The sequence below is a fragment of the Polypterus senegalus genome, chromosome 1 (assembly GCF_016835505.1).
Source record: "Polypterus senegalus isolate Bchr_013 chromosome 1, ASM1683550v1, whole genome shotgun sequence".
NCBI lineage: Eukaryota > Metazoa > Chordata > Cladistia > Polypteriformes > Polypteridae > Polypterus > Polypterus senegalus.
Window position 1 is genome coordinate 36,996,935 of NC_053154.1, and position 20,351 is coordinate 37,017,285.

A 20,351-nucleotide genomic window follows, 5' to 3' on the forward strand; every position below is an offset into this window, starting at 1 on the left:
ACTGTTTCTTCACTAATTTTGCATTAGGCTACAGTCAGTGTCACTACTGGTAGCATGAGGCGATACCTGGACCCTACAGAGGTGGCACAGGTAGTCCAACTTCTCCAGTACGGCACATCAATACGTGTCATTGCCAGAAGGTTTGCTGTGTTTTCCAGCACAGTCTGAAGGGCATGAAGGAGATTCCAGGAGACAGTCAGTTACTCTAGGAGAGCTGGACAGGACCGTAGAAGGTCCTTAACCCATCAGCAGGACCGGTATCTGCTCCTTTGGGCAAGGAGGAACAGGAAGAGCACTGCTAGAGCCTACAAAATGACCTCCAGCTGGCCACTTGTGTGAATGTCTCTGACCAAACAACCAGAAACAGACTTCATGACGGTGGCCTGAGGGCCCAAAGTCCTCTAGGGGCCCTGTGCTCTCTGCCCAGCGCTGTTTAGCTCGATTGGCATTTGAGAATACCAGAATTGGTAGGTCCAACACTGGCACCCTGTGCTTTTCACAGATAAGAGCAGGTTCACCCTGAGCACATGTGACAGACGTTAAAGGGTCTGCAGAAGCTGTGGAGAATGTTATGCTGCCTGTAACATCATTCAGCACGACTGGTTTGGTGGTGGGTAAATCTACTTCTGAGCATATGTTTTATTATGACTCTTTTTTAAACAATGTACATTTTGTAGGAAAGAAAGCACATTTCAGTAGATCGGTGTAGTGAGCTGCAGTTACACTCTGATGGGGATGTGGGAGGAAAACGAAGGGTGAATGTGAGAAACGACAGTGAGAAAGAGAAGGAGAGAGAGAGAGAGAGAGAGACGGGTGGGGTCCAGGGGGCGGAGGTTCAGAACTTGAGAGGCGCTCGCATTCTGGTGGGATGTCAGACAGCTCCGACTCACAACTGCACTGCTAACTTTCCTTTCCTCACCGGAGATTACGACTTTACTATAAATGACACGGGCAGAGCGGTGGCAGCAGGAAGGACAGCAGGGTTCCCGTCCTGAATTCTCACTGTGTGAACTTTACATGCCCTCCCTGCGCGTCCCAAGTTACCAACAGGTGCTCTTTTTCTACCACAGTCTGAAACCATTTACGTTTTGTGGACGAGCGACATTTAAGTGGCCATGATGTGTGTCTGGTGTTGTCTGCTTCCGGCGTCCTGTCCCGTGACTGTTCCTGCCTTGCCCCCTATACATGATGAGATAGGCTTCAGCCACACTGCTCAGTATTAACGGAATTTAGAAAATGGAATGGAATGGTATAAGTAACTCCGATTAGGCACTTCCGGTTCATTTCGCTTCATGTTTTCCCAGCTTGTGCTGTTGCGTGACTTTATTACAATAGCGAAAGTGAAAGAAAAGAAGCCGGGATGAGCTGGCCTGGCGCAGCCTGTGGTGCCTTTTGTTTCTTGCAGACAGCACTGAGATCCTTCAACTGGAATATTTAGAAATACCCGCGTAGAGGCGGCGATTCGAATGGACCGAGGCCAACGTTAAATCTGGTACAGGATTTCCATGTGGAGAGGAGCGACCGTCGCGAAAAGGTCCGTATGTCCCGATCGCATAAATGCAGCCCTTTTGCTATTGTACATTACGTAAACGTTTGTACATATAATTTATTCACGTTTATTGAAAATTACCATATTGTTACGCGCGTGTGTGTATAGTCAATTCATGTTTTGTTGTTCACGGCCTCCGGATTCAAATGGAGGAAATGGGCGGTGGTCCCTAGTATTTTCCTAAGCTCCTGCGCTTTCTGTCGATTTGCGTCAGTCAAGGCAGACACAGCGATTACGAACGTTTATGATCACTAGAGGAGTAAAAGCCGAGCATTTCCAAAGGAGGGCGCGTAGGGATTTGTTTTTGTACTTCATTTCTCTTGCAGCCTGAGCCTTCATGTTCAGGGATCACGTATAGCAGGGGGTAACTTAACTCTGGGCAACATGCGTGCAGCAGCCGTCCTCACCCACTCACGGGGGTACGTGTAGAGGGGCCAGAGAAAGTAACACATGCAGTATGTCTTTGTAATGATGGAAAAAACAAGAAACACGTAGAAAAGGGCTGGTGGGCGCCATACATGGTCTACTCAGATGGTCTGATTTAAACCCCTGGGCCTTCGAGATAGTGTATTAGTTACCATTGAGTCCACTGCATGGCACGCGGACCGGCATCGCCTATAATGGGGAATTTCCGAGGTGCCGTTTAACCAAATGTGAATTATCTGACAAACTAGGCTTCATTTTAAATTGTGAAGGACGCCCATTACTGAGGGCGCAAATACCGGTGTCACCGAAACTGAAACAAATAGGGTTTAGTAAAAAGATGGCGAATCTGCTGTAGAAATTATAAGAGTACGCGAAAGTGGGCATCTTCAAACAGAAAACCAGATGGATGTAACGGTGCATAAAGTTAAGTTTATAAAAACAACACTTTGGCTGTTCACACTTAATCAAGTACTCTTTTGATTAATTGAGGATTAAAAAGGTTTTGAAAACACATTAACTGTAAAAGTTAACAGGTGTTGCTCCTTATTTTGTACAGGACTCTCTTTCAAGGAACAAAAATGTATCCATTGTTGTTAATCACAAAATATTTGAGTATTTTCTTGTGTTTATATTGAGTTATCAATTTGTTATTCACTGAATGCAGTTGTGCTATTAAGGCTGATTCACTGTTTCTTTTTACCTTTTATTTCTTTGTCAACCAACCACTGACCACATTGTGGCTCATGCTTCACTTCAGTTCATTTTATATACTCTCTGTGTGTGTGTATATATAATGTCTGCTAAGTACTTTTTGTGATGTGCAAAATAACTTGTTTTCCATCTTTCTTAAAAGCTAAAGCTGTTGTAGTAATCCGCTTGCAGTGGTGCATAAATAAGAAAAAATATGTAAAGTTAGTAGTTTGAGTCTAAACAGCAGCCAAATACTGAAATATGGAGGTAGGAGGGTACATTCAAAAAATTATTTGTTTACTACATTTACACAAAAAAGTATTTACCACCTTGGAATTTGTCACATTTTATTTTTAAATGCTTATTAACAATGGATTTAATTTGGCTTTTTTGAAATTGAGCAACAGAAAGAGACACTTAAGTGTCAAAGTTAAAACAGATCTGTGTAAAGTTGTCTAAATTAATTACATATATATAACAGAGATAATGAAGAACACTAAACTTAGTTGTCTGTAATGCAATATTGTATAATAATAAAATGTGAACACTTCCAAGGGCTAAACCCTTTTTATAAGCATTGTATATTTAAAAATTCCAGAGAAAAGAATTGAGAAATTCAAAATTAATTAATTATCATAACAATAAACAAACCATTTACTCTACCCACAGTGGAAGGGATTACAATGACAACTTTTTTGGAGTTACTCTGACTTATTTTAATTAAGTGTAAAAACAAATTATTTTGTTAAACCAAATTACTGAATGTTCATTGAATAAAGTTTAAATATGTAGACTGCATGCTCTCACATTGCGTGAACATTTCTTATCAATGAATTAAACGCAAAACACAAACCTTTGTATTTTTTATTTTACATTTTAAAGAAACTGTCAAGTCATCTGATCATTTGGGGCCTCATGAACAAATGGTATGTATGCACAAAAATGTTGCGTATGCCTGTTTCCTCCCACACTTCGAGATGCATAAAAACTAAACTTGGCGTAAAGCCACACACACTATCACAATAACCCCCCACCACCACCTTGCATATGCACTTTTCTGTTTGGTTTTGCAAACTGTTGGCACTCAACATCAAAGCAATGCTACTGTTTCTGTGTCGTTTCCCTTTCTTTTGCATATTTGCATCTATGGTGACGGCTTTATCAAATACACCAAAATTAATTGCATTGCTGTACCTGCTCCTTTGCAAGTTCTTTTCACGCTCAGGTTTTTAGCCACAGGAGCTTTTCAGCGTGAACTTGCTGACTCACCAGGGGCCTCATGCATAACGGCGTGCGTAGAACTCGCACTATAACATGACGTAAGCACAAAAGCCGAAATGTGCTTATGCACAGAAAAGTCCAGATGCAGGAATCTGTGCGTTCACCAACTTCCACGTTCTTTCGCTACATAAATCCCGGTCAGCGTAAAAAGTAACGTTCATGCACGCGCCTGCTGTCCCGCCCCAACTCCTCCCAGAATTACGCCTCTTTGATTATGCAAACCAATATAAATGGCCCTTAAGCTCAGCGTTCTGTGAAAAGACAATGACAAAAGCAAGAGGGAAAATGGAAGAATTTCAGCGAATACCAAGTGGAGGCAAAGAAAAAATTACTATTTATTGGTTTAAACAGTGGTATAATCAACAAAAGGAAGTTGATCAAGTGACATAGTGTGTCGGAGAAACTCGAAAGCTCAAGTTCACAAAGTCGCACAGTGCCCAAAATAAAAAAGTTGTCAGATATCAAAGTCGCCATGAAGAGGCGAGTTGTAGCCCACGTCTGAGTGTCATATGAAAGCTTATTAGGGTACAGAGAAAAAAAAAGACACACAGTGGGGAAAAAGCATGAAATGTAAACTTTAATCTTGAAATTTCCACTTTAATCACGCAGTTTATTTTGCATTAAAGTAGAACATCATAAACTTCATCTTAAAATCATTTAATTGACTAGTTTCTCATATCACATTGTAAGTAAAGTAGTTAAATGCTTTGTTTTTTGTATGTGTTCTTCTATGTGTGTGAATCACTACGCTTCTTAAACCGGCTTTCTCTTCCTCCGACAGGACACAGAATCCATGACATTCGTGATATTACAGCTCTCTGAATAACTAAAATACTGAGATGTATACGTGATGTCATTTTCATGATGATAGGAGTTAAAGCACGTTATTAAACATGGTGGCGCAGTGATTGTGCACGACCTTCGATTTAATAATTTATTACGGTAGTACTTATGGGTGGCTCTAGGCATGTGGCGGCCCTGGGCAGAGGAAGAATCGGTGGCCCCTTCCGCCAATGTCAGTAAGGTAGCTTATGCACGGCGGATGGCCACGTCCGCGGACACTGCATAACCTCCTCAGGCTCATGACAAAAGTGTTTAACTTTTGTCAAAATTTACTGCTGCGCTTTTAGCTGTGTCGTTATTTTCTCTTTCTGTTTTATATTCAATATATATTGGAGTGGAGGCTCCTGGGATTTGGCCCTGTGCAGGTGCACAGTTTGCACATGCCTAAGGCTGCCCCTGCAGTACTGTCTCGTTCAAACGCACTAACTTCCAATTCCTGTCCTTCCTTTTCTGTCTCCAAGTAACTGATCACCACACAATCAGCTCTGTAATAGACGTTAAGCCATCTGTAAGCATATAATGGCGACTCTTCAAAACTTTTAAGGAACATTGAAATATCTTCGTAGTACATGTTTAATTATTCTATCCTTCACACCAGTCCCAGTGAAGCATACAGTGTGCAGCAGGAGCAATGCGTGAGCAGAGCGCCAGATCCTTGCTAGCGTAGCGACACCGTATCCTTTAATTATTAACAATATAGATTATTTAAATGAAGTTAAAGTTTTATCTGTATAATATAATAAACATATTTTGCTGCATTTCATCTTAAAAATAATATCGCCATCATATGTAAATACATTTTTATTAATTGGCTCAGGTTGTGCAATATTATAACTGTACTGCAAGTTTACAGTGACGTAACTGTACTAATAAGTACTAACAGTACTACAAGGAGCAGTTGATGGACTGTTTGAGTGTGTTTAGAGTTCTTGGGATGAAACTCTTTTTGAACTGCGAGATCCGTACAGGAAAGATTTGAAGCGTTTGTCATATGAGAAGCAGTTCAAATAGGAAGCATGGCTGAGGCAGCATGTGCTTGATGCTGTATACCGATAATTCTCTTTCCGATCAGCTGCTCCGAGTGGTGCAGTGAGAGTAATATGGAAAAAGATGATCCGCTGTGGCAACCCTAACGGGAGCAGCTGAAAGAAGAAAAAGAAGGTGCAGTGAGAGTAACAACGCTAAAGCAACTATGGTACTTGGAATAGTTTGACCATTCCGTGGACCATTATATTGTTACAGGTTAATTACAATCAGATACATTACACTAATAAACAATATGCAGTTAATTTCAGTGTATTTATAAAGCCACATTAGGAAAAGAAAGGATAACCGGACAGGAACAGTAGCACTGCTTTGACACTGGGTGCCACCAGTCTACAAAACCGAGCGGAGAACTTGTGTATGACAGGGTATGAAGTACCATGGAAATGTGTGTGGCTTTACGCCAAGTTTAGGTTTTATACATCACGATCTGAACATGGACACGTTCTTACACAACATTTCTGTGCGTACGCACTGTTTATACATGAGGCCCCAGGTATTTCACAAACATCATCACTGAGTTGTGCCATGCCAGCTGTATAGGATGGTATTATTCGCTTGTCATCCAGATAGATAAGATTTCTTTACACTGTGGTTGAACTGGCAAACATGAAAGCACAATTCGCAGCAATGTCCGGTTTTCCAAATGTAAATGATATGCAATTAGTCTCAGTGTATTTGATAAATCCCGAGTTATGGATGCAAATCTAAAAAAGAAAGGAACGTTAGAAACAGCACTGCGTTGACAGTGGGTGCTACCCGTTTGCAAAATCGAGCAGAAACTTGCATACACATGGTGTAAGCCTGCCGTTAAAATTGTGCATGGCTTTACTCAAAGTTTTTATACATCTTGAAGTGAGCATGGAAACATTTTTGTGTGTATACACCATTTATGCATGAGGCTCAGGAATGTTCTCAAAGCATTTATCCAAACTAGTGATGTCACTTCAGTACACACAAACACAGCAAGCAGCAGTGATATTAGCAGTCATCCTGCATTAATTCCCTTCTTCAGATTAAAAAGAACAGATGGATTCCTTCACTAACAGGTTCATTCTTGAGGAGAGACAAAAGAAAATCGAGTGCCAGGCCGGGGGCTTCATGTATAAGGCTGTGCGTAGAATATACAGTAAAAAGTGGCATATGGACAAAAACAGAAATGTGTATACACACAAAAAAATTCAGATGCATACAAATTATGCATTAGCAAAGTTCCACACATTTCCTCTTTATAAATCCCAATCAACATAAATTATAACATACATGCACATGCCTACAGCCCCACCCCGACTCCTCACAGAATTTTGCATATTTGAATATGCAAATCAATATAAATAGCTATGTTGAATAACTAAGGGAGCAGTTTAGGCGGAAGGTAACTGGCATAAATCTCAGAGTGAGTTTTTTTTTTTATACCAAAAATAACTTTCAATACTAATGAATACTAACACTAGAATTCCTGAAGCCTATGAAAAAACCCGTAATCCTGGCCCACCTTAAATCCCTTTGCCCTCTCCATTCAGCGTCTTTTGTTTTGTAAATGTGTTGATTAGCACAAGCAGCAAGCAGCCTGCTATCCCATCTCCCCACCAACGCAGGAAGAGTAAAAAGCTCTTGCAGCTCAAGCAACAATAAGAGCTCAAAACGTTTATTTTGAGATACGGAGAGGCTTGAACCAGCGACCCTTTAAATAGGAGTCAGCGGTTTTTACCGCTGTACCACCAAAGCAGTCATGACACTGAAGTACACTAACCCGATTTCTTTTTCTTCGGTTATATTCTTAGATAGATACTTTATTAATCCCAAGGGGAAATCCACATACTCCAGCAGCAGTATACATAAAGAACAATATTAAATTAAAGAGTGATAAAAGTGCAGGTATAACAGACAGTAACTTTTGTATAAGGTTAACGTTTTACCTGGGTGGAATTGAAGAGTCGCATAGTGCGGAAAAGAATGATCTCCTCAGTCTGTCAGTGGAGCAGGACAGTGACAGCAGTCTGTCGCTGAAGCTGCTCTTCTGTCTGGAGATGAAACTGTTCAGTGGATTCAGTGAATTCTCCATGACTGACAGGAGTCTGCTCAGTGCCCGTCGCTCTGCCACGGATGTCAAACTGTCCAGCTCCGTGCCTACAATAGAGCCTGCCTTCCTCACCAGTTTGTCCAGGCGTGAGGCGTCCCTCTTCTTTATGCTGCCTCCCCAGCACACCACCATGTAGAAGAGGGCACTTGCCACAACCGTCTGATAGAACATCTGCAGCATCTTATTGCAGATGTTGAAAGACGCCAGACTTCTAAGGAAGTATATTCGCTCTGTCCTTTCTTAGACAGAGCATCAGTATATATGTTTTGTTATACTTGTACCTTTTGTGAAAGTCAGTCTTCACACATTATAGACTCCATGTCAAAAGTTTGTCGTTATTACTAAAACATGAAAAAAGTTTGTCGTTTAGGTATGTGTTCAACATTTCTTGCATTTATTGTCATCCTACACTTACATAGATCTTTGTAGACACGGAACACACATGAAATGCATGTGTTCCAAATAACGATATATTATTTACTCTATACAGCTCCAGGTACCTCACTCCCAGATAAACAAGGTTTGAGCTGGGAGAGTCGGTTGGGAGATGGGATAGCAGGCTGCTTGCTGTTTGTGCTAATTGACACATTTACAAAACAAAAGACGCTGGAGAGGTGCGAAGGGATTTAAGGTGGGCTGAGATTACAAGTTTTATGTAGGCTTCAGGAATTCTAGTGTTAAGTAACACTGATATTGTTATATTACATGATTTTATGTGATGCAAATTGTTTATATATTTTTGGCTTATGCGTTGTCTGCGAGTTCCTGCAACCTTTCTTCAAACCCCAAAAATATTTTTATTGTTCATGGCCAACTTGTGAATAATAGAAACCATAAATTTCTAATCTTAAGAGGCAACTATATATTATACTAGCAAAATACCCACGCCGCAGCGGAGAAGTAGTGTGTTAAAGAAGTTATGGAAAAGAAAAGGAAACATTTTAAAAATAACGTAACATGATTGTCAATGTAATTGTTTTGTCAGTGTTATGAGTGTTGCTGTTATATATTTATATACACTGTGAATAAGGCTATATAAAGCCCGACCCAGGACAGATTCACACTGAGGCACGTGTAAATTAAACAGAACTTTATTTTCTCTTCACCCGTGTATCGCCTTCCCCATGTCCCACAGGCCCAACACAGTCCCAAACACTTAAACAGTTCAAACACTCTTCCCCTGTGGGGCATGTCTTCCCATGAACCCCACAGGTATAACACAGTCCCAAAACACCTTACTTTACACACAGCAATCCTTCCGCTAGCACCACCACTCCTCCTCTCAGGCAACCTCGTCCTCTTCCTCCTGATTCTGGCCCAGAGTGGTGGTTGCTGGCTCCTTATGGCCCTCCCGAGAGTGCTCCTGGTGCATGTTCACCTGTTCCCAATTGCACTCCCGTGTGGGCCTGATGATTAAACCAGCTGGGCTTAATTATCTGTCTCAATCCTGGCGGCCATCCTGGGTCCCCACAGGATTGTGGAGAACTCCATTTCCCATGAAACCCTGCGGGAAACTGAGGCATCATCAACCAGGGAGGCTGCCACCAAGCGCCCCGGGGGAGGTACTGAGAAGTCCATGGCTGCTCCCCCGGACCATATACAGCAGGGTCGTCCCGACCGGGCATGGGACCCGGCTGTCCATTACACCACCCCTTCCAGATGAGTCTTGTGGGACTCAGTGGCCCGTCCGCGAGGGCTGGTCTTCTCCATAATGGGGAGTTGGTGTCCTCAGCACTACGGTTCTGCCCTGTGGAAATATAAGCAAATGGTCTGGGGTGTTGCCCGACGTTGTTGCCACTTGGACGCCCTCACAGGACAACACCGCCAGATGTGGCCACAGTTGCCGCAGTTGTAGCACACTCGACTCCCTTTGGCTCGACCTTTGCAAGAGTGGAAGCAGGCAGGAAACTCCTACCCGTTCACCCGCTCATTTGAGGGTTCCAAGCGTCCCGGGGAAATGTACTGCGGAGTCTCTAGTGGCTTCCCCGGAACATGAGCAAAAGGGCCGGGCGTGGAACCCGGCCATCCATTACAACACGCACATACAGTATAAACACATATACATATCTACATATACACATATATACATATACATATTTACATATATATACACATACATATACACATACATACACACACACATATATATATATACACACACACACAGACGCATATATATATATATATATTGTATATACAGTATACTGTATGTGTGTGTATGTATGTATATATACAGTATATATATATATATATATATATATATACTGTATATAGCAAACGCGCTTTGCAGCTAAGTACTGCTTTTAAATTTTATTAAGAAGAAAAGAAAACCTTTTAAACTGAGGGAAAATATACCAATAACTATCTGTTAAGGATCTCTTTGTATACTACGTTGTCAGTTTAGCAGTCATATTGTAATATGACCAAGCTGTGCACTGAGATTACTTTTGAGAATGCAACATATAGTTGTCCAGGAGGAAAGCAATGTTGCCTCAAATCAATGGCAACCTTTTGTAGGGTCTGTCCCTGAGACTCATTACTTGTCATCGAAGCAGAGCCTTACTGGAAATTTGAGGCATTTCAATTGAAATGGGAGATCAGAGGGTATAACGGGATGCGAGAAATACATTCAGAGTGTGGCACTCTGCTGTTTTTGTGTAGCTACCTTCACACAGCTTCTCCGCTGCTTTATAAATGAATGCCATATAAGGCCGTCCTCTCTCCTTGCTTTGCGGTTCTGTACTATTTCATTGTTCGCTTATTATGATTGTTATAGTTATTGTGTAGCTATTTGAGACTTACTTTACTGTTCAGGTACCCATCTCCTTTATTGAATCAGCGCTTCAACGCTATTTTTGTTCGTTTATTACGATTATAGATATTTATTGATTCCTTTCTTTAGCTGACTGCCTGCCCATATAAGGCCCGCTGTTTTTGTGAAGCAGCCTTTACACAGCTTCTCCGCTGTTTTATAAATGAACGACATATAAGGCCATCCTTTTTCCTTGCTTCGCCAAGGAAGTTGCCTTTATTTTATCAACGGGTTCTCCGGTGTTTTATTGTTCGTTTATTACGATTGTTATAGTTCTCTTTGCATAGCACGTTGTCAGTTCAGCACTCCAGTTGTAATATGACCAAGCTGCGCGAGCTCACTCTTGAGAATGCAACGTATAGTTGTCCAGGAGAAAAGCAATGTTGCCTGAAATCAATGGCAACCTTTTGTAGGGTCTGTCCCCGAGACTTATTACTTGTCATCGCAGCAGAGCCTTACTGGAAATTGGAGGCATCTGAATTGAAATGGGAGATCAGAGGGTATCAGAGACAGCGTGTGTATTGACTTGTGGATTTTTCCGTGAGTATTTGGTGGCAGCGTGACAAAGTTGCTTCCGCAAGACCACGTTAGCTGTGGAGCTCAGCTCGGGGTTTCGTATAGAATAAACAATAAATGAACCAGAATCCGCTTCTAGACCTGCAGAAAGAGGGGGAAACCACAAGACAAAAACATTGCTGCATCAGCTACATGAAGATATATAAAAGTAAAAATGTTTGCTGACAATCATACAGTAATTATTACTGAGGCATTTAGGCCACCACAACCTTAGATCATGTGCTGAAGATGTCCAAGTCATACTTATGAAATCACCATGTGAGCACCTGTGTGCGACGCACGCTTGTATGTGTAAGGTTTCTCTATAGGAGCATCCAATAGTGAGTGTGAAGGGCCACAGACCTGCCCCCAAAACGCGCGGAAGATGGAGGGAGTTCCAAGCCCAGAGGTCACCCCAGAGCTGGAGACCCCAGGGAGGCCGTCACCAGAGAAGCCCCAACCCCCCGAGAGGCGCAGAGGATCACCCCGGGGTCACAACCAGCAGCCGGCAGAGTCCCGGAGATATCAACGGCAAGCCCTCAGGCCCGCCGCAGCCGCCACCCCGAGTCGGCCGGGCCCGAACCCAGCAGCCCGGGACCCAGGGCACCCACCCCGCCGAGGATCCAACAGAGCCCAGGGAACCAGATCCCACCAGGCAGCCACCGGGAGCGACCAGACAGATGCTTAAGGCAGGGGAGGGTAGGCAAAGATGTTGTAGTATTGCCAGATGTCCCAGGAGAGGGGAGGAGTCCAAAACCCCACCTGACATATACAGTCACACACAAACACAGTCATACACTCCCTCCCTCATGCTCTCACATACACATACAACCCAAGACTTACAAGGATGTACGCCAGACACCCATTCACACTCCCCACACACACCCTACTAACTCTGGTCCCGGTGCTGCCGCACCTGAGGTACAGCCATTCCTGGACGCCAGAGTTAGCCCGTTCGCAGGGGTAATAGTGAGCAGGCACCCCCTCCAACGAGAGCAAAGCAACCCACCACTCCAGACCACAGGCAGACGGCCAGCTCCCACTCCTAGCCTCCAGCCCCGGCAGCTAACTGAGAACAGAGGTGTAATAAGACCTCTAGTCTCCCTCCGCCTGCTCTAATGTAGTGTTGGTGTGTGTTGATAAGGTGCATTTTGTGGTTGGGGGGGGGCAGTGCCGGCACCATGTGGCCTACACCAGCTGATGCCAACACACAGCCCCACCTCCCCCCCAAAACTCTCCGTGACTAGGTGCAGTTTAAAATTGGAAGTGGACACCGCACCGGAGTGAGGCTGAAATTTCCCCACCGGATGCCGTTGAGTGTGCCCACCCCAAGGCCCTAAGTGTGCATTTGTGTGGAATGTTTTTTGTGGAAGTGTTTAATGTGCAAATAAAATTGGGGTGTAGGCTGCCACAGGACTGCGGAAACGGGATCCATACCAGCACCCCTGACTTACCCACACCCCAAGGCCCTATGTGCATGTTTGTGTGATGATGTGAAGGAGCAGGAGGAGGGAAATGTCTGAGGATGGGGAGGAACGGCTGAGGGGCCTGAGCCCTCCAGGGAGCCAGCTCCCCTACTGGCCCCAATAGGCACCTCCGCTCCCAAAATCCACCCGGGCACGGAGGCCCCAGCCTATCTAGCCATGGCCCAAGCAGCAGCATCACAGAGCCCCACGGAGTCTGAGGCCACCAACCCACACCACCCCAGCAGAATATTTACTCCCATCCCCACATTTACTCAACATTCAGATTAAGTAAGACATAAGACACCCAGGATAAAGCTAGATCCTCCCCCTCCCGGACATCCCCCTCCCCCATGGTGGAACTGCCGCATGTTCCGCCCTCTTCCCGCAGCGTACATGCCAGGACCCAATCCCCAAGGCCCCACCCATATCCCCATCCGGGACGGCCGCCCCAACCCTAAGCCACCAGGCCCACACCCAGACCAACCCAGGGCATTGCAGCCACTAGGCAGCGACCGCAGCCACCGCCAAGACCCCCTAAGGCCCCACACACAACCACCAGAAGCCCACCCCGAGGTAACCCAAGCACCACCAGAGTGGGCAGCAGCCCCCAGCCCAAGACCCCCCTAGTGAACCCACCCCAGGGATCCTCCAGATACTCCAAGCTCAGACTCTCCACCACATCAACCACAGCATCCCGCAGGACCATATCAATGACCCTCCATCATCGCTATGTGATGGAACCGATCAAAGGAGCCCAGAGAGATTGATTTGAAGTGGAGGCAGAGGCTGTCTCAAGTGTAATATGATCCAATAAAAGATTTCTATACTGGTTAATGCAAAGATTATCTTTGTTTTTCCAGTTTATGAGGATAGTTTTCTTAGCGATGCATATGGCAGTGAGAACCACGTGAACCAAATTTGTTTCAATCGGGACATCCTCTAGGTTCCCCAGCAAGCAAAATGAGGGGGAAGTTGGGATATCACATTTCAGACACTTTGACAGGTCTTCACATACTCTATACCAGAATCCCTGAACAGGTGGACATGACCACAGTGCGTGGATATAACTGTCAGGAATGTTGTCTGTGCAGTGTGTGCAGGTGTCAGATGGCACAAATCCCATCCTGAACATCCGATGACCTGTATAGTGTACTCTGTGTAGAATTTTGTATTGAATTAGTTGTAAATTGGGGTTTCTGATCGTTTTAAAAGTTTTTAAACAGGTTTGGGACCAGAAAGTCTGATCAAAGCTAACTAATAGATCCTCCTCCCATTTGCCTATAGGAATTGCTATTGTATCATCTATTTTGGTCAATGTTTTATATACTTTAGACAGTAATTTGGGGTGTTTGAGATTACAGAAGTCTAATACCCTTGATGGTGTTTGTAATTCTACTTTAAGCTTAAATTTTTCTTTAACTACTGATTTAATTTGGAGATATTCTAAAATCTATTCTTGTCTATCCCAAATTGGGAGACTATTCTGTTAAATGGAATGAAATCCAATCCTTCAACTATGTGTTCCATGTATAGAATTCCTTTACTTTTCCAGTATGGGAGGTTCATCATTTTATTGTTTTGCAATATGTCAGGATTATTCCAGATGGGTGTGCGTCTGCATGGAATTAGTGAAGACTCCGTCATTTTTAGATATTCCCACCATGCTGTCAGTGAGGTACTGATATTAATACTTTTAAAGCTTTCATGCTTTCTTATTTTTGAGCTAATAAACGGTAGGTCCAAAGCTCTATAGTATTGCAAAGTGTCTGTTCTACATCTAACCAGGACTCATCCAGCGGGTTATGTTGCAACCATCTTGGTATATATTGGAGCCTGTTGGTTAAGAAATAATGATAGAAGTTGGGTAGATCCAACCCTCCTCTATCTTTGGTCTTCTGTAGTGTTTTTAAGCTAATTCGTGGAGGTTTATCCTTCCAAAGGAATTTAGTGATGGAGGAGTCCAGGGATCTAAACCAATCAGATGATGGCTTGTTTGGGATCATAGAAAATAAGTAATTGATTCTTGGTAAAACCATCATTTTAATTGTGGCAACCCTCCCCATAAGTGATATCGGTAAGGATTTCCATCTAGCAAGATCATCTTCCACTTTCTTTAATAGTGGGATGTAGTTTAGTTTAGTTAGATCTGCCAGCCTGGGAGAGACATGAATGCCCAGGTATGTAATATTCCCTGATTCCAATTGTGTATTAAGGGAATTGACAAAAGAGAAATTAATTGGAAGAACTGTGGATTTTAACCAGTTTATTGAATAATCTGAAACTCTTGAAAAGGAGTTTATTAGTTCAATTGCCTGGGAGAGAGAGGATTGAGAATTCTGAAGATAAAGTAACACGTCATCTGCATAAAGACTGATTTTATGTTCTATGTTCTTACACTTTATGCCTTTAATAACTGTAGTTTGCCTGATTGCTGCTGCTAGTGGTTCAATAAAGATAGCAAATAGCGAGGGAGAGAGGGCATCCCTGCCTGGTCCCCCTCTGAAGACAGAAGCTATCTGATGTTTGGTCATTTGTCCTGACGCATGCTGTTGGTGAACTGTATAAAATTTTTAACCAGTTTATGAAGAAGTTTCCAAAACCAAATTTATGTAAAGTTGCAAATAAGAACTTCCAGTTAACTCTATCAAAAGCCTTTTCTGCATCGAGAGATAATATACTGGTTTCCATGTTTCTGCTATAAGAAAAGTCTATTAAGTTGAGTAATCTACGTGAATTTGTGGATGAATGTCTCCCCTTAATGAAACCAGTTTGGTCTGGATGTATTATGAAAGGGGTTACCTTCTCTAATCTTTTTGCAAGGGCTTTACAAATTATTTTCAGGTCAACATTAATAAGAGAAATTGGGGATAGCTGGTAGGAAATATAGGATCTTTGCCTGGTTTTAACAGGAGACTAATGTTGGCTGAATTCATGTTTGGCTGTAGTCTACCATTTTCTTGTATTTCACACATCATTCTGAAGAATGTTGGAGCCAGAATGATCCAGAATTCTTTGTAGAACTCTGCTGGAAACCCATCTGGACCTGGAGCCTTCCTATTAGGCATGGAGTTAAGAGCTTCCTGAAGCTCATCTGATGTTAATGGCGAGTCCAGGACTGTAGCTTGGCTATCTGATAATTTAGGAAGTATTATCCTGTCTAGAAACTCATTGATCTCATTATCTGATGGGTTAATCTGTGGTGAGTACAAGGTTTTGTAAAAATCTCTGAAAGTGTTGTTTATTCTTTCAGGGTCATATACTATATTCCCAGTTGAGTCTTTAACAGCAGATATGGCAGTTTTCTCTTTGTTTATTTTTAACTGGTTGGCTAAAAACTTGCCTGATTTATTACCGTGTTCAAAGTTTTCTATTCGTAGTCTTTGTGCTAAAATTGTGTTTTTGTCAATAATTCCTTTAAGTTCTAGTTTACTTTTACGCAATTTGTTTTGTAATTCTTCTTCTGGGGATGCCTCTAGAGACTTAATGATTTCTTCTAATTCCTGAATACGTTTGTTTTCTATTTTTTTCTTATGTGATGAGAAGGAAATTATTTTACCTCTCATCACTGCTTTCCCTGCCTCCCAGAGAACAGATGCTGATGTTCCAGGAATGTCATTGTGTTCTAAATATAAAGCCCACTCTTTTTTATAATATTCCACAAAACCTTCATCTTTAAGCAGTGACGTATTAAACCTCCAGTTTTACCTGATGGGATTGTTTTCTTATTTAACAGAGTTAAAGAAACTGGAGCATGATCGCTGACAACTATAGGGTGTATCTCAGTGTCTGAAATGTCAGCCAATAATGAGCTGCTGACTAGAAAATAGTCCAAACGTGAGTGAGAGTGATGAACATGTGAGAAAAAAGTATACTCTCTACGGCTGGGATAAAAGATCGCCATGCATCACAAAGCCCATAATCACTCATATACTGTTTGACTATATTAGTGGAATGCCAATGCTCTGAGTCCCAGCTGTACTGAGCCTGTCTGAAGAATGATCCATCCAAAAATTAAAATCTCCGCAAGTATAAGTGGACAGTCCAAGTGTTCGGAGAGTACAGAGAAAAATTATGAAAGAATGCGGGTCATCTATGTTTGGACAGTATATGCTAACAATACATAAGCTTTGATTTTGTATAGATAGTTTTAGTATTATAAATCTACCATCTGGATCTGAGACTGTGTCCAATACTTTGAAATTTGTATTTTTGTGTATTAAAATAGCTACACCTCTTTGTCTAGAGTTATAGGGGACAGAAAACAGTCTGGGAAACTCAGATGTTTTAAGTTCATCTGCAACTGTGGCAGACCTATGAGTCTCTTGTAATAAGACAACATCTGCCTGCAGTCTTTTAAGCTGATCAAAAATCTTTAATCTCTTCTCTCTAGAGCCAGTTCCATGAACATTCCAACTGACAAACCTTAGTGTACCCATAGTTGTGTGTGTGATTAGCTAATGTATGGTGCCTTCATGTGAGTTAGTTAAGTAAATAAATGTATAATTTAATCTGAAAAAAAAAATAAATAATAAATAAAAAATATATATATAATAATGCAATAATAAAATAATAATATATAATGCTATGATAATAATATTAATGCTGATAATAATAATAATATTAATACTGAAAATAATAATAATAATGCTGATGATAATAGTACTGATGATAATAATACTAATGCTGATAATAATAATAATACTAATAATACTAATGCTGATAATAATACTAAAGCTGATAATAATCAGACAATAATAATAATAATAATAATAATCAGACAGAACCAAAAGTGTTTGTGGTTGTATGATAAAATGTAATAATTATAATCTAGTGTTTGTATGCGTTGTGTGTGTGCTGGCGAGTGTAGGAAAGTTGTGTGATTGTGTCATGCGGATGTAAAGTTCCAGAAGCAGGAAAAAGAAGGAAAGGAAAGAGTGATAAAGGTTGAAAAAAGAAAAGAAAAAGTAAAAAGAAAAGGTGTTAGAGGTGTGGGGTGGTGAGAGAACAGGTGATCCCATCATCTAAACACGGATATAGCAGCTTTTTTTATATCCTGACATGCTCATACCCAGTGAATCCCGATAAGAAAATAAACTTGTGACCTGATGTTGGGCTAATAAAGCCAGTCTGTCACTCCTCGCTCCTTGTACAGCCTGTTGTTGACGTAGAGCTTGTCCACAGAAATGACAGCGCGGCTCCCTTCTTGGATGAATTTTTACGATTGGGAACAGAACTCTGCGGCGATCCAAAATTTCTTTAGGAAATTGATCATTCACGCTAAAATTTTTCCCTTTGAGCTCTTTCCGTGGCTCTTAACAAAATCCTTCTGTTTAAAATGCTCAAATTTAGCCACGATGGGACGAGGTCTTCTGCTGTCTGCTCTCTTGGCTCCAAGGCGATGTACCCGGTGAAAGGTGATGTTTTTACCGTTTCTTGGGTATCTTCATGTGGGTCTGGAGAAAATACTTGATTGTTTGTTCGCAATCCTCCGGTTGTCCTCCGTCTGCTCCGGCAGGCCTCGAACACCAGATTGTCTCTCATGCTGCGGGCCTGAAGATCCAAAACCGTCTCCTTCAGGGTCTTGTTGTCCTGGGAGATCCGTGTCATCCCTCTGTCAGGGAAGACACAGTCTCCCGCAGAGAGCGTTTTCAGCAGCAAGCCGCTCCACCTGATCCTGGCTGAATTCCAGAGATTGTCGGAGGTTCTGGAACTCCTGGTGTAGAATTTCGAGCAGGTGGAGTCGTCCCTCAAATCCCAAAAGCCTTTTATCTATAGAATCTAATAATTCTAATATATCCTTGCGGGAGATGAGGTCGCCTCGGGGAATCTTGAGGACGGCTTCTCTTGGTAGCAGGTGTTTCCGTGTAGCTGCTGCTTTCTTAGGCCCCATGACAACAGACTCAAAAACTTGATCAATATAATTTTGTAAACTTTCCAAATTTTCTTCACTTACCTCCAGGTTGAGTGAGTTATACTTACCGGATTAATTGCGTTGTCAGTAAATAAATTTGGCGTAAATGTGTCTTAATTGTTTAGAATGTTTGTTAAGAGCTGCCATCTGCGTCAAGCGCTGCTGAGAATCCGTGATTTTCCTAGCCAGTACTTCTCTCTCCCAGCATGCTCCTGCGTTCAGTCAGTTCACGTGAGCTGCTCTCTTGTGTGATGTTGCAATGTCCACGGCTTTATTTAATGTTAGCTAAGACCCGGCACTTAAAAGTTTCTCGCTACAGCAATTTTAACTCCGTTACAAAGTGATCCAAAGTCTCGTTTATACCTTGTGTCTTCTCATTTAACTTGTATCTCGCGAATAAAGTATTCGAAGGCAGAGGGAGCGTGTCTATAAACTTAATTTAAACTTACGGTTTACACGTGCTTTGTTTCGCAGTAGCTGCACTTATGAATATGCTTGTGTGGGTTTTTCTTCAGCGCTCTTTGGGAGCTCTTCCTTGTTTTCTACGCACTGCGTTCACAGTTAGTTCACGTGATTACGTGGGAGGCGTGATGATGTGACACGCAACTCCCCCACGCCTATCGACCTGCAGTCCATTACAGTATATGGAGAAAAATAGGTTCCAGTTATGACCATTATGCGTAGAATTTGAAATGAAACCTGCCCAACTTTTGTAAGTAAGCTGTAAGGAATGAGCCTGCCAAATTTCAGCCTTCTACCTACACGGGACTCAGCATCTACCACTAAATCGTGTTTTATTGTGTTTCATCCTGGTTTATCTCAGTATTGAGTAATGATATGATATGATTAGTAATGATATACATCTGTACAATAGCATTGAGTTTTTAAAAAATGTAAGGTTTGGCTTTGGTAAAAAACACACTGTCATTAGTTTGTTTAAACTCTAATGCCGTATTTAAACAGTGCAATAAAATTTGTACCTGCATGTTTAACCAACATGCAGCAGGCTGCCACTGTCCTTGTGTAGCGATCTGAATCCCACTCCATTGGTTGTGTATTATTTCCATCCATTCATTTTCTAAACCCACTTATAATATAAAATCACAGAATAATAGATAGTAGAGCAACACAGTTGAGTTACCTTGGAGGTTTACAAAATTGATGCTAAACTTTGTTTCAAATACGATTCCATAACTGCAAAACGCACTAAAAAGGCTGTGTTAGAGTTTCAAAAGTTTTTTGGGAGGTGAAAAGGGTCTAGGTAAAAACAAAGATTGAAGAACTTTTGGAAATTCAACATAACTAAGCCCACAATTAGATAAAAAGACATACTCTTAGACAAAATCTGTACCTGCAGTTCCACTTTGGCAGATACAAAACTTTGTGCACCGTGATAACCGTGTCCTCCATTCCAGTCCACTCCTGCTGCCTGTTGGGAACTGTATGTCTGCACTGGTTTTTGCGTTGCTCCTGTTCACTATAACATCTCTTCTTGATATGCCACATAGCTTATGTTTTAAGTTGGTCCACCAGCAACACATATGCACATGTTCATGAAAACTGGTTCAGCCAGACTGGCAAACAAACATGCATGCAGTCAGCTTCATTTTTTTATATAGTTATGCACATTGTGTTTCATATTGTTATGCTATGGTGATATGGAGTTTAAAGAAGGGAGAGAGGTGGGGAGG

General features: G+C 42.1%; 1 protein-coding gene across 3 annotated transcripts in view; it reads left to right on the plus strand.

Annotated features, from left to right (window-relative positions):
- The first annotated feature begins 873 nt into the window (after nucleotides 1-873).
- The window catches only part of LOC120524635 (butyrophilin subfamily 1 member A1-like), a 38,043-nt gene continuing 18,565 nt past the window's right edge, over nucleotides 874-20,351 (plus strand). The window contains exon 1 of one of the 3 annotated variants that reach the window (XM_039746473.1): nucleotides 874-1,239. The gene's annotated coding sequence lies outside the window, so the exon portion shown is untranslated. Of the gene's footprint in view, nucleotides 1,240-1,379; nucleotides 1,535-20,351 lie in introns of those variants that run through there. The other 2 variants (XM_039746478.1, XM_039746468.1) reach the window with 2 other exon arrangements.